Genomic DNA, 15007 nt, shown 5'->3' on the forward strand with positions numbered 1-15007 from the left:
GCTGGAACGCACAAACCATGAGATCATGACCTGAGCCAAAGTTGGGCGCTTAACCAACTGAGCTGCCCAGGTGCCCCCATAAATAAATTTATTAATAAAATTAATAATAATTTTATTTTTTAAATGTGTATCTTTTTTTGAAAAAATGCTTATTTCTTATTTCCTTAAGGAGATTATAAATTCCCTAATTTTAGTGGCTTTATGTAAATTTTAATGTTTAAAAAATTCTGAACCAGGAAGATGAAAAATCATTGCCTCAGTAACACTGACCGCGTTTGAAGTGCTCAACAGTCGCATGTGAATAGTGGCTAGAGGACTGGACAGTACTGGCACTGAGCAAAAACATGAGACAATGAGAGAATCTGTCATCATTTCCATCACACCAGAAGATTATACTGGAGTGTTGGTTTCCATGATTTTATATTTCTAGCACAAAGAAGAAAACCCTAATTATATATAGATTTGGAAAGTGAGTGCACATATTAATGGGCCAAAGTATATTTTGTCACTGAAGGGAAATATGGTTCTAAAGAACAGACTTGTTACCCCAGAGTGTTTTCATTGTGACATGAGAGACTTAATAACTGTTTATAAAGGGACAAAGCAGAAAAAGTGGTAATAGTAAAAGTACTCTTACTCCTTCTGAAGAAGGACTCCTCCTTCCCCTCATTTTTTGGTTTCTTCATCCTTCATCATCTTCAATTATCATTTCTTCAGTGCGGCTTTCCCTCAGTTGGCCAGGTTCCCCAGTCTCTCTGTATAAGCCCTTTAGAGACTTGCAGTTTCATGTATTTTTTGGTGGTGACTGTGAAGATAATACACAGGTTATGTTTTGGGTTGGTCCCTGATGGTGTCATATCAACCTCCAGTGATCTACAATCCAGGTAACTCTCACACTTCCATTCTTGATTTATTGCGTAATAGTGATGCTGGATGAGAAAGAGAATAAGAGAAGGTCAGTCTGGAGGGGAAAAGGACTTCCATTTTAGAGCTTCCTAGTTTGAGGGGCTGTGGCCATGCATGAGACAGTTTATTTGATACTGTTAATCTCTTGATTAGAATTTAGTGGATACATACTCAGTGAAGAGTCTCTTGATCTCAAGTCCAAACCCTTAATATACTCAGAATTATGTTTTACTTAATCCATTCAAAGTTTTGAAATGCCTATGTTTATGAACTTTTGCCATAAGAAGATCATATAAATACTGTGTGGAGATCACTATGCCATGCTTTCAAGAAGTCACTAAAAAAATACTGATAGTTTTATAAATGCCTTTTTTTTTTAAGTTTATTTATTTTTAAGAGAGACTCAGAGAGAGTGAGCAGGGGAGGGGCAGAGAGAGAGAGAGGGAGGGAGAGTGTCAAGCAGGCTCTGCACTGTCAACACGGAGCCTGATGTGGGGCTCGAACTCACAGACCATGAGATCATGACCTGAGCTGAAGCCAAGAGTCAGACGCTTAACCGACTGACCCACCAAGACATCCCTGTAATTGGCTCTTGTAACGGCTATAGACCTGACTTCTGGTGAAGGGATGTTTAATTCACCAAACTGCCTGCTGATGTACAGTCAGGTTATGCCTCCTTTTTTTTTTTTTTTTTTTTTTTTTTTTTTTTTTTTTTTAAGAGGGGTGGGGGAGAGTGGCAGAAAATGGGGAGGGAGGCTCCCTCCTACTTACTAGAAGTAGCCTCCAATCCAGCCCCCTAGACAGGCCCCCGAGGGCATCCATTTTTGCAGCTCCCTCCCTCCAGTAGGTCTCTGACCTGCCTAATCCAGGCCCGCGTTACTGATTCTCACACGTTACGGATTCTCACCTGCGCTGGGCCCCGTTGTCAAGTTTTGGCAGAACTCGGAGCCTGAGCCTCTGTTATTTGGTCCGCTGCCTGGCCTCTGCCTTTCCTACGTCTTGGCTTCTGCAAAGCTCGAAGGCCATGCGAAGGCCTCCAGCCCGCAGCTGCCAGGGTCTTCCCCGCCAGCTGCACTTCCTGACCGTGGGAGTGCTCCTGCCTAGTCCTCACGGACACCGCCATCTTCCCGAAAGGCTCGGTAGAAAACCGCAGGGCCAGTGCCGGCCTCTGAGGCATTCATCACAGCGCTGGTAGCCAACAAGACGGCAGGAAAAGGCAAGGTGACACCCCTAAAGCGATTTCAATTTCTTTTGGCGGCCCTCCTGCTGGCCGCTTGGACCCGGATCGCCAAGGTGGGGGTGGCCACTTCTGTGTTGAGCATCTGGGGGCGGAACTCGACTTCCAGGAACGTCGTGAAGGTTCCAGCTCCACCTGCCACCTGAAGCGTCCCTAACCACCATGGAGGTGGGGGAGCTTGAGAATGGGGGTCATTTCGGAAGGGGGTCCAGCCTGTGGTAGATGCGGTGGAGCGTAGAGAAGTTCAGCGTCAAGTGGGTAGGGCTCTGCACGTGTCTCTGGAGTGAAGTGCCTGTGAGGCCAGTAAAGGGCCCTTCTGGGGATTTCTTTTGCTTCGCTGGAGAATCTGGCCTTTAGTAGTAGACCCAGAATGTATTATGCTAAGTGAAATAAGTGAATCAGAGAAAGACGAATACCATATGATTTCACTCATATGTGGAATGTAAGAAATAAAACATGATCGTATGGGAAGGGGGGGAGAGAAGAGAGGAAAACAAACCACAAGACTCTTAAAAAAATTTTTTTTAATGTTTATTTATTTTTGAGAGAGAGAAAGAGACAGAGGGTGAACAGTGGAGAGGCAGAGAGAGAGAGAGAGAGGTAGACACAGAATCAGAAGCAGGCTCCAGGCTGTCAGCACAGAGCCCAGTGCAGGGCTCGAACTCCCAAACTGTGAGATCATGACCTGAGCTGAAGTGCGACGCTCAACCAACGGAGCCACCCAAGCGCCCCCACAAGACTCTTAATGATAGAGAACAAACTGAGGGTTGATTGAAGGAGGTGGGTGGGAGATGGGCTAGATGGGTGATGGGTGTTAAGGAGGGCACTTTTGATGAGCTCTAGGTGTTGTATGTAAGTGATGAGTTGCTGAATTCTACTCATGAAACCAATATTGCACTGTATGATAACTAAAATAAATTAAAAAAAAAAAAGATAAAACTAAAAAAAAAATGGCAGAGGGTCTGTTAGTGTTGGTTGTCAGTGTGAGTGATTCTGTTTGTGGGGCTCAGCGACCAAGAACTGGAGTGGTAGGTATGTATCAGTGAATGTGCTTTCTTGTCCAGGATCACACTCCAGTGTGGGGCTCAGACACAGGGAGGCCTGGGGTGAAGGGTTAGTGAACGGGTGTTTCTGGTTTGGATTTCGGACTTAACTTGGAGTCAGTTTTTGTTTTTGTTTTGGGAGGAAGCCATTTTATGTCTGGAGACATATGTACAGAAGAGGCAAGAGGCTGGAGCCTTGGAGACCCTGCATCCCTGGAGAGGAGGTAGGTTAAGGTTGAGGCTTAAATGTTGACTACTAGGAATAGACTTGATGATACATTCCTCCAGCTGATCCAAATCCATTTCACTCCTTCAAGCCCATATATTGCTCAAGGTACTCATGAAAGTCTTTCGTCTTGCAGCATTAACAATCTTGTCCTTATCTTCCTAACAAACAGTAATGAGGTAAGATCTAGTGAGGTGTTATAAGAGATGTGTTTTGTCCTTCTTGTCTCTGAGTTTACCCTACATTTTTTTCTTGGAGGTTTCCTTTCAGGTTTGTTCTATACACGTAAAAACATCTCTGTTAATTAGCCTGAGCTCTGATGTCCACTGAAAACCACAGCATGTTTAATCTCTGTGCTACCTTCACATGTGGAATGATCTGTATAACATAGATACCACTTAATTTCTAATTATAAACATATTTCCATAGTTTAAAATGGTTATATAATAGTGTCACATCAGGTGGGTGAACCAATGGCAAGTTTACTAGAGTCATATTAAATGTATACATTACTTTAAATAGGCTTGACTTATATATTTATACTTTTTTTATATGATTCTCTGCTTATCCAGATTCTCCTACCCATCACCTCTACATTGTGTTGTGTCTTTTTTCATGTGTGTCTCAGAAATTTTGGGTTATTCTTTTTCCTAGGTGTCGCGACCGGCGCGACAAACACCGAGGTGTCAGGGTCCTGAGGGTAGGGGAATGCAAGAAAAAAAGAGAAGAAAGTTTGGGAACAGGGCTGATGGCCCAAGTGACGGCTTTATTGTTGCTGTACACAATCTTTTATAATATAAGACTCTTATGGATCAGGTCATTCTAAGAATAAACAGGTTTCACATGATCACTGCCAGCCAAAACATTTAGTTCTGTGTACCTTGTGAACTTTCTGAACGGGTCACAAGACCTTGTTGATAGATTGCTAGCAAAACACAGTTCCCATGTTTGTTCCTATCTAACTCGGGGTAGAAAAAGGGAGGTAGCATTACTGCCAACACCTGCAGACCACAGGCTTCAGGAATTAACTTCCTCAGCCTTGACAAGGCTTTCGTATGCCCTTGAAAGTGGGGGAATGGGAGGGGGAACCACCGGGTTGGCTGAGTCAACAGGGAACGTTGCTCGACCCGGTCTCAGCCTGGCACCGGGGCCCGGCCCCCCGCACCTAGGTAGTTTATGCCTCGTTGCAGTTGTTAAGTAGTACCTTAAAAAAATTCCCTGCTTCTTGGGGCGCCTGGGTGGCTTAGTCGGTTAAGCATCCGACTTCAGCTCAGGTCATGATCTCACAGTTCGTGAGTTTGAGCCCCGCGTTGGGCTCTGTGCTGACAGCTCAGAGCCTGGAGCCTGCTTCGGAGTTTGTGTCTCCCTCTCTGTCTCTCTGCCCCTCTCCTGCTCATACTCTGTCTCCCTCAAAGCAAATAAACATTAAAAATTAAAAAAAATATATTCCCTGCTTCTCAATGTTGCACTGTAAAAGAGCAATTGACTTGCTCTTGGTATTATTGAAAGTGAAAGTTTCAGTGAATTCCTTTACATTATTTATTTATTTTTTATTTGAGAGTGAAAGAGGGCAAGCCAGGGAGAGTTGCAGAGAGAGAGAGAGAGAGAGAGAGAGAGAGAGAGAGAGAGAGAATGAGACTCTTAAGCAGACTCCACGGGCATGGAGCCTGACGTGGGGCTTGATCCCACTACCCTTGGATCATGACCTGAGCTGAAATCAAGAGTTGGACACTCACCTGACTAAGCTACCCAGGCTCCCCACATTTACATTTTTTTAAGTTGAGCAGTCTTATTATCTGCAAATAATTTTGGCTCAAGAATAAAGGGTGTGAACAAACCTGTTTTTTTTTTAATAGTGCTTTTCCCCTTATCCATGTGCCTTGAATAAATCTTTCCAAGGGATGTGAAATTAAGTGAACTAATGTACATAAAAGTAGATAGCATATACCAGGATATAAATTTCTCCATGTATTGCCTTAGCTGCTTCTGACTAGCTTTGATATTTAAAATTTCTATGTCATTCAGTGTATTAGTGTTCCATTGCTGTGTACCACAAACTTAGTGGTTTAAAACAATGCACGTTTTCTCAGGGTTTCTAAATTTTTTTTTAATGTTTATTTTATTTTTGAGGGACAGAGAGACAGAGTGCAAGCCAGAAATGCTGACAGCTCAGAGCCTGGAGCCTGCTTCGGATTCTGTATCTCCCTCTCTCTCTGCCCCTCCCCTGCTGGTGCTTGATCTCACTTTCTCTCAAAAAAGAAAAAGATTTTATTTTTAAGTAATCTCTGCACCCAACGTGGGGTTGCACTTACAATCCTGAGATCAAACATTTGATGCTCTACCCACTGTGCCAGCCAGGCGCCCCTAAAGTATCGAGATTTTATGTTAGGGGACACCTATATGAGTTTTCTATTGGTTCTGTAATAAATTAACATAACCTTAGTGGCTTAAACGATGCAAGTTTATTACCCTACAGTTCTATGGATTATAAGTTCAACATGGACTTTCCTCTGCTAAAGTTAAGGATTTTCCTGTCAGTAGGAGTACTTTCTTCTCTGTAGGCTCTAAGGGAGAATCTGTTTCGTTGCCTTTTCCAGCTTCCAGAGGCCGTCCCCGCTCCTTGCCTCCTGTCTCCCTTTCCTCTCATCTTCACAGCCAGCAATGGTGTGTGGATTTCTTGTCACATCACATCTCTCTGGATTCTTCTGCTTTTCACTTATGGGGACCCTTGTGATGACATTTGGCCCACCCGAATAATCCAGGAAATCTCCCTATTTTGGGGTTATCTGATTAGCAACTGTAATTTCATCAGCATCCTGAATCCCCTTTTGCCGTGTGATGTAGCATGTTCACAGGTTCCAGAGATTAGAAAGTGAATATCTTCCGGTGGGCACGATTCTGCCTACCACAGCACCTGTGGTACCACTGACAAGGTGTGTGGCTCAGGGGGATATACTGCTTAAAGTGAATTTGCTTTTGAGTCCTTAGAATCAAGTGAAGTCAGGAGCAGGGAGCATTATTTCTGGGGACGTCATTAACATGACCTGTGAAATCTGTGACCAGAATTCGAGTGACAATCTAGAAGAATAAAAGGACAAAGATCTCAGTTCTGGCCATTTTCTAAGAGCAGAAGGAAAGGACCAAGGTCCAAGTGAGTTTTACAGATTTCTTTATCCCTTCTTTCTTTCCTGTTGCATTTGTGGAGGCTTATACAGGTTGATTTGATTAGTGGGAAAAATACACATTGATAAAGGCCTGAATTTGTAGAAAACTAAATATTGACTATAATGTCAAAATCAAGGCAAACTTGGAATGGTGGAAGTGTAGGTCATAGAATCTGCTCAGAATTTTAAAAGTCAGAATATTAATTAAAAAAACAAACTAAGACTCTGAATTATTTATGTTAAACTACCCAGATTATCTCCAATATTTTTGGCAGCCATTTCCAGCAAGAGAAGCACTAAATGTTATGTGATTTGCAGTTTTGTACAGAGAAAGTAGATCCTTTACTCAGAGACAGAAATATTTCCTGGCATTGAAATTTCAATAAATTTCTCGATGGCCCTACAGTGGGTAGTGGCTTCAATAGCAGCTTTCTGGTGTAGGCATGAAGAGACTTTCTGTGGTTGTTTTTCTATTTCCTGTGTGTGTGTGTGTGTGTCCATGCACGTGCATACACACACACACATATGCACGTTTGTGCTTTCTTATTGGGGTATAGCATACACATAATAAAGTGAATTTTTATACATTTGTACACCTGGCCAGCATAAAGCATTTATTGAACCGGTGGTTGTTCCTTCTAGAGTTCCTTTAATACCTTCTGTTATCCCATCCTTTTCAAGGTATAAAACCTAGATTTATCGAGATGAATTAAGGTTTAAATGGCCTCTCAAACCATTTTGCTGAATTGGATTTTGAGTATAGAACTACCAGTAGAGTTTGTTTTTTTATTTCTTTTTTTTTTAATTTTTTAAAAATGTTTTTATTTATTTTTGAGACAGAGAGAGACAGAGCATGAGCAGGGGAGGGGCAGAGAGAGAGGGAGATACAGAATCCAAAGCAGGCTCCAGGCTCTGAGCTGTCAGCACAGAGCCCGACACAGGACTTGAAACCACAGACCGTGAGATGATGACCTGAGCCGAAGTCAGACGCTTAAGCGACTGAGCCATCCAGGCACCCCTTTTCTTTCTTTTTTAAAAGTGTATTTATTTATTTAGAGAGAGTGAGCAAGTGTGGAGGGGAGGTATGGAGAGAGGGACAGAGAGAGAATCCCAAGCAGGCTCCACACTGTCAGCACAGAGCCCAATGTGGGGCTCAAACCCATGAACTGTGAGATCACGACCTGGGCCGAAACCAAGACTTGGACACTTAACCGACTGAGCCACCTAGGTGCCCCTTTAATTTAGAAAACCTTCTGAATTATTGAGTAAATGGATGACTGAATTATAGTAGCAGGATGTCTATATAAGACTTCCCTCTCTTCCACAATATATAATGTAAATGCACATGTATAGATACAGCCTATACATTAGAAATGATTAGATTTCCACAGATCTCTCCCAAACTGTCAAATAATCACCTCAGATGAAAGAAGAACTTACTGCGAAGCACCTGGGTGACTCAGTCAGTTGAGCATCTGAGTCTTGATTTCAGCTCAGGTCATGATCCCAGGGTCGTAGGATCGAGCCCTGCATTGGGCTCCATCGTGAGTGTTGAGGCAGCTTAAGATTCTCTCCTCTGCCCCTCTCCCCTGCTCATGTGTGCTCTTTCTCAAATAACATAACAAAACGTACCATCTAAAAAAAAAAAAAAGAATTTACTGCTGCAGGATCATTGTTATTTGAAGATGTAGCTGTGCAATTCACCCGGGAGGAGTGGGCAGCTCCTAGCAATGTGGCGGAAAGGACTGGTTCCCTGTGTCACTCAAGGTGTCCAATTGACACCTCGTCTTTCTCAATTGTGGACTGATTTTGGGGGGTATCTGAAGTGCTGAATAATGTAAGAGAGGTTGCGGAAGTTTTTCTGGAGGGCCAGGTAGTAAATACTGTAGGCCCTATGGGCTACTAACTGTCCTCTGTATCATATTCTCCTTTTTCCTTTATAACATTTAAAATGTAGAAACTCTTCTTAGTTACAGTCATGGGCCTTAGTCTGCTGACCCCTGCATAAGACTTGAACTTTGTAAGCGGTAGATTCTCAGTCTCCTAGATGGATGGGGGAGTGTGCTCCCCACTCTTCAGGATAAGCCCTAGTCCAAAGTGTACTTGCACAGTCTGTAAAAGGTATTATGTAACAATGTCTGCATATTGTGCCCAAATATATTTTTCCAAGTATTCTGTAATTTTTCCTAATAGGGTACCAAAATACCAGACCATGGAAATCTTCAAATTGAAGCTAGGAGATAAACCATAAATGGAAAAGGAAAACCATGCTTGGAGCTTTCCAGGTAAGTGAATGAGAAGCATCCAGGTAGAAGAGAAATAGAAGGCAATTCCTTGGTTCGTGAAGGCCTCACACCTTTGAAATACTGTGGAGGTGATTCATCTTCTAGTTTCTAAACTTTTGATAGTCTCTAAGGATATCTAAATGGAGTCTCTGGTTATTGCTTTCCTATGTTATTCATCGCTTATGCATTTAGAGGAAAATACTTCTGTGTTCCCACCTCTGGATTTGGTCCTGATTTACTTCATCTAGGGTCTTGATTTGTTTTGCTTAGATTTTTTTTCGTACTGAGGATTCTCAAATCTTTCCCTTTTTTGTTGCCAGCCATAGGGCCATTGTATGTTCCTTCCTCTTCTCTTGCGTTGGAAATCCAGTCTTCCATGCCTCTCTGCAAAGAGAATACTTCAGATTCATCGCTGTCTTCTGACTAGTGAACTTTCCTCCTTCATTGGATAATACTGATTTCCCTTCCTGACCTTCAACCCACTTTGAGTGCTGTGTTTCCATAACAACCTGGTCTTTTGATGTTTATGTATTTAGTTCCTCATTCTGGATGGGCGAATATGAGATAGAGCAAGTGTAGAAAATGTTAACTATAGAATCAGGGAGATGGGCATATGGCTGTTCAGAGTATAGTTCCTTCAACTTGTGTGTATGTTTGAAAATTTTTATAATGAAATGGTAAGGGAGGAGCTATAAATATTGTAATTTTCAGGATGAATTATAGCTCCCAAATGTACTGAAATAATGGAATTCACTTAAACAAAACAAAAAAAAACAAAACAAAGAAATTCACAATCTTAGGTTTCACCTGAAATCAAACCATAAAACTCATGGATACTTTGCTGATTTCCACATATATTTACTGGATCAGGTCTTTCTCTTGATTCAACTTCGTTGTTACTCTTGGTTTAGTTTCCCTAGTCTAAAAAATCCTAGTTATAACCCTGTTACCAACTATATGATATTTAAATCCCTCTCTGATCCAGAGACTCCAAGATACAATATTTTGCTTATATTTAGTTTTCTCAGGATGCCTGGGTGGCTCAGTCAGCTGAGCGTCCGACTTCCGGTCAGGATGTGATCTCACAGGTCTTGAGTTCGAGCCCTGCATTGGGCTGTGTGCTGACAGCTCAGAGCCTGGAGCCTGCTTCAGATTCTGTGTCTCCCTCTCTCTATGCCCCTCCCCCACTCGTGCCATGTCTCTCTCTGTCTCTCAAAAATAAATAAACATTTAAAAAAAATTAGTTTTCTCTCTATTCCTTGAATTCCAAGTTAGCTTCCTTTAAACCAGTCTCTACAAGTAGAAGATTAAGTGCCCCAGTTTCTTGATCTAGAATGAGGACCCCTTAATTGATGAATTCCAGATCTGTAACAACTAAGGTATAAATACAGAATTCAGGAAGAATCAGGAGTGTCACTGGCAAGAAGAGGGCTTGGGGAATGTAACAGGAGAAAGCCAGCTATTATAGTCTGTAGTTCCATTATTTAAGGGACTTGGAAGGAAAAAGTGACAGTTCAGCAGTGTTGTGCTAATGGATGCTTAGATGGTTTAGATGGTTCTCTGGCCTAATTTTATTTTTTAGTTATGTATGTATGTATTTAATATTTATTTGGAGAGAGAGGGCACAAGTGGGAAGGGGGAGAGAGAGAGGGAGACAGAATCCCAAGCAGGCTCCGCACTGCCAGCGCAGAGGCCAAAGTGGGCCTCAAACCCATGACGGTGAGATCATGACTTGAGAAATCAAGAGTCTGAAGAGTCGGACGCCCCACCAACTTTTTGGTTTTAAAATTCACAGGATTTAAAAATTTTAAAAGATACATGGATGATCCTCTTCTCGTCCTTATATGAGAATAACCTCAGACAGAAAGTTAGAGCACTGACTACAGGAATCTTCCCCACATTGTAAGAGAAGGGCACTTTAGGGAAATTAACTTGGTAGCAGTATTACTGAATTAATAAGAGAGACAAGATTTGGGAGCAGGATGTCCACTGAAAGAAATTTTGCTTTCTGACCTGCCTCTTCCAGAATTTGTTCTAAGTAAATACCTATACCTTCTTGTTTCCCTGGTCATGAGTCACTTCTCTTTTGCTCCTGGAAGGGCCTCCCTCATTCTCTGGGCATTTCCTCTTTACAAAACCCTAAAAGTCAGAATGCGTAAAGGCCTGAGTCATCATTTTCCTGGTTTTTAACTCTCCCAGAGGGACCTCACCTAGTCATTTCTCTTTAGGTAATATTTCTATATAGATAACACCCAAATTGGTCTTCCAGCCAAAATCTTCCTCCACATTCCTATCTCCAATTGAGTCTGCACTTAGATATCCAATGACCATCTCAAAATGTTTGTGCCTCAAAATATAGACCTGGTTTTCCCCACATTCAAAACCTATCTTCCTGATGCTCCTCAACAGTACAGCCAGTACTTAGGCATTTAAGCCAAATGCCTAGGAAAACCCTGCGATTCCTCCCTTTTACTCACAGCCCACATTGAATTCAACATTGAATGTTGTCTTTTCTTTCTCCTAAATGTATCCTGAGTTCATCCACTTGACATCTCCACTGTTGTTGCTCTTGACCCAGCCACCATTATCTCTTGGCTGCCTTACTACATTAACTTCCTGTTTCCTCTTTCTCCCACACTCCGCCTTCTCCCATCAGTATCTGTGTAACAGTCAGGAATCCTTTGGAAATGTAAATCGGAACATGATGCCACCTGCTCAAAACTCCCAGTGGCTTGTCACTGGTAATAGCGTCAGATTCTGATTCCTCCTGTCAGATCTACATGATCTAACTCCCATCTACCTTTTGAACATTAACTCTTCTTTCTCCCTGTATTGGGATTGTACTCAGGACCTACTGGCTACCTTTCTGGGTCTTGATCTGGCCCAAACCTCTGTCTCCAGGCCTTTGCACTGCCATTGTACTTGAACAAAACCTTCTATAATTCTTTACATTCCTTATTCCTGGTTTCTTGGCTCAACTTTTATTTTCTCATTGCTGATTATCTATGTAAAGTTGATCAACTTCCATTCTTTTTCATATCCTTTGAACCACTTTTTGGTCTCTAGTTGTCTTCTTTCCTTCCATTTTGTTCTCTTTTTGCCCACTGGAATGCAAAGAACGTTCCTCTTTAGTCTGTACCCCAGTGCTGTTTACAATACATGATACATAGTATACATTCAATAAATATTGGTAGAATGAATGGCTACGTCCCCTCATCATGTTAGATCAGATGTCTCTCCAGCTTACCTGATCTTGTGTTAATGAGATACATTTCTGCTTCATCCTCTGTGCCCATTTTACAAGGATCTATTCAAAGAGCACCAAAAAGTTTTACTAATTGGAAATTTTCTACCATTGATTCTGTATCAACTGTTTTTGGTTTGGTTTGGTTTGGTTTGGGTTTTTTTTTTTTTTTTTTTTTTTTGTACGTTATGATTTTACTTCATTGTGTTTCTCCTCTTGTCCAAGAAAGAAATTTACGCTTAATGATTTCTTTCATGTGACAGTAGAATTGTCAGAGAGCTAGCCCAAACCATGGTATTTTAGAAGCAGTTATGTTCTGTAACATTATTGTGAAAGAATTCATTTTTTTCCCTAGAAGTTTGAGAAGTTGGTGATCATATGCAGTGGCCTTTGGAAATCCAAAACAAGCTAAAGAACATGGAAAGATGTACCCCAATGTTTATAGAAGCACTTTCAACAATAGCCAAATTATGGAAAGAGCCTAAATGTTCATCAACTGATGAATGGATAAAGAATTTGTGGTTTATATACACAATGGAATACTACGTGGCAATGAGAAATAGTGAAATATGGCCCTTTGTAGCAACGTGGATGGAACTGGAGAGTGTGATGCTAAGTGAAATAAGTCATACAGAGAAGGACAGAGTCCATATGTTTTCACTCCTATGTGGATCCTGAGAAACTTAACAGAAGACCATGGGGGAGGGGAAGGAAAAAAAAGTTAGAGAGGGAGGTAGCCAAAGCATAAGAGACTCTTAAAAACTGAGAATAAACTGAGGGTTGATGGGGGGGGGGGGAGGGGAGGGTGGGTGATGGGCATTGAGGAGGTCACCTGTTGGGAGGAGCGCTGGGTATTGTATGGAAACCAATTTGACAATAAATTTCATATTAAAAAAAAACATGGAAAGAGGTCATGAACACAGTTCATCTGGAAATATGTTTAATCTGTAAAGAAATCTTGTTACTTTAAGGCAAAGTCATGGTAGTTTTGACATACTGAACTCTAATTCAAAGTTAGTTAACCAGAGTAAAAGCTGTGCAGTGAAGAATACCAATAAGTTTAATAGATAAATCATTTCCTCGTATTAAGTATGAAAAATGTTACACTGGAATTAAATGCAGTCAATACAGAAACACCATCAGCACCAATTGACAATTCATTACACATCAAACTGGAAAAGGAAAAGAAAGAAACATTGTGAATGTATTGAATGTGGTAAAACCTTTATGAGAAGGTCACTGCTCACTGGACATCAGAGAACTCATACAGAACAAAAGCCCCATGGATGCAGTGTATGTGGGAAAAATTTCTCCGGAAGTTTTAGCTCACTGCGCATCAGAGAACTCATGCAGGAGAAACCGTGTAAACACCTTAAATATGGTGAAGTATTCTGTAGGATACATCAGCGAACTGAAAGAAGAATGAAGCCCCATGGTTGCAGTGAGTGTGGGAAAGCTGTCTCCAGGAAGTCTCGCTCGGTACACATCAGGGATTTGACACCGGAAATTCTCCCTATGTAGGCAGTGGCGCTGGAAAACCCTGCTTTCAGAAGTCAAGTCTCATGAGACGTCAAAGAACTCATACAGGAGAGAAACCTTATAAATGTAGTGAATGTGGGAAAGGCTATTTCACAAAGTCGGTACTCAGTAGACATCAGGGAATCCGTACAGAGAGACACAATATGGATGCAGCGATTGTAGGAAAGCCTCTCACAAGTCATGCCTCATCAAACACAAGGCAAGTCACAGGAGAGCGACACATGTGGATTCAGTCAAGGTGAAAAATTGTTTCTGTGGAAATCCCAGCTCATTGTGTATCACAGACCCCATACAAGAGGAAAACTCTGTTAAACAGTGACTGGAAGGCCTTCTGTGGTATTCCAGACATTAAACACGAGTGGGGATAGGAATATAGTTCTTGTAGGACAACCTGTTGTTAGATGTGCACTTTTAGGAGACGACAGAGAACCTGCACAGGAGAGAAACCTTATGGATACTGTCAACGTGGTAGTGCCTTCAGTTAACAATTGTGTTTTATTTTAGGTCACAGTAAACTCGTAAGGAAAATTTGATACACTCATTATGGAAAAGCCTTTTAAAAGGTGAAAGATTTATATGATCTGAAGAGAAACCAGAGTATCGGAAAAGCCTTTTAATAAAAGTTTTAGCTTTTTATGCAGTTGGAAACTTTCACTGAGAGTACCCTAATGAAGCACTGATAATGGAAAGATAAACATCATTAAATATCAGTGGCTCTTAGAAGGTTGAATTGTAGTGAGCTTGACTTCCAAATCATCAATAAGTTCTCATAGGAAAAAAATTATAGGAAGACAGTTATATCAGGTCCTTAAGGTCACTTTCCCATTGGATTATTCTCAAAAGACTGATAAAGCTCTTACGGTTATAGTTATTATGCTATAGTTATTATAGCATAATATAATATATTAGCATATATATATAGCATTATATATATAGCCTATATAGCATTATATATAGCATAATATAACTATTATAGTTATAGGTATTATAGTGAAAAGTTACAGATTGAATTAGCAAATGTAAAATGCATAGGGCAGAATCCAGGAGAAACCAGGTATATATTTCCAGTTGCCTTTTCTCAGTGGAATTGTATGGACAGTGCTTAATTCTTCTGCCACAATGTGACACCTCATATGGAATATTGCCAACCAGGGAAACTCACCTTTGTCTCAGTGCCCAGGGTGTTTACTTGTGCTTATGTAGGAATGGAGTAACCATATGTCTGACCTGAACTCACACTCCACACTCCTCAAGGTCAACAGGTGAACAAAAACAGGTGTTTACCAAAAACATTGCTAGCATAAACTACACCGTGTGGCCCAAACCCCAGATATACAAAGACGCTCTTCTCAGGCGGTATACT

General features: G+C 41.3%; 1 long non-coding RNA gene across 1 annotated transcript; it reads left to right on the forward strand.

Moving 5' to 3' along the window:
- Positions 1–5049: 5049 nt before the first annotated feature.
- LOC109252935 (uncharacterized) lies at positions 5050–12843 on the forward strand. Its single transcript, XR_002074180.2, has 3 exons — positions 5050–6563; positions 8770–8861; positions 12461–12843. It is a non-coding gene; the product is annotated as an uncharacterized LOC109252935 (long non-coding RNA).
- The last annotated feature ends 2164 nt before the right edge of the window (positions 12844–15007 follow it).

Source organism: Panthera pardus, unplaced genomic scaffold (genome assembly GCF_024362965.1).
Source record: "Panthera pardus isolate Hobbes unplaced genomic scaffold, ASM2436296v1 HiC_scaffold_18, whole genome shotgun sequence".
Taxonomy (NCBI): Eukaryota; Metazoa; Chordata; class Mammalia; order Carnivora; family Felidae; genus Panthera; species Panthera pardus.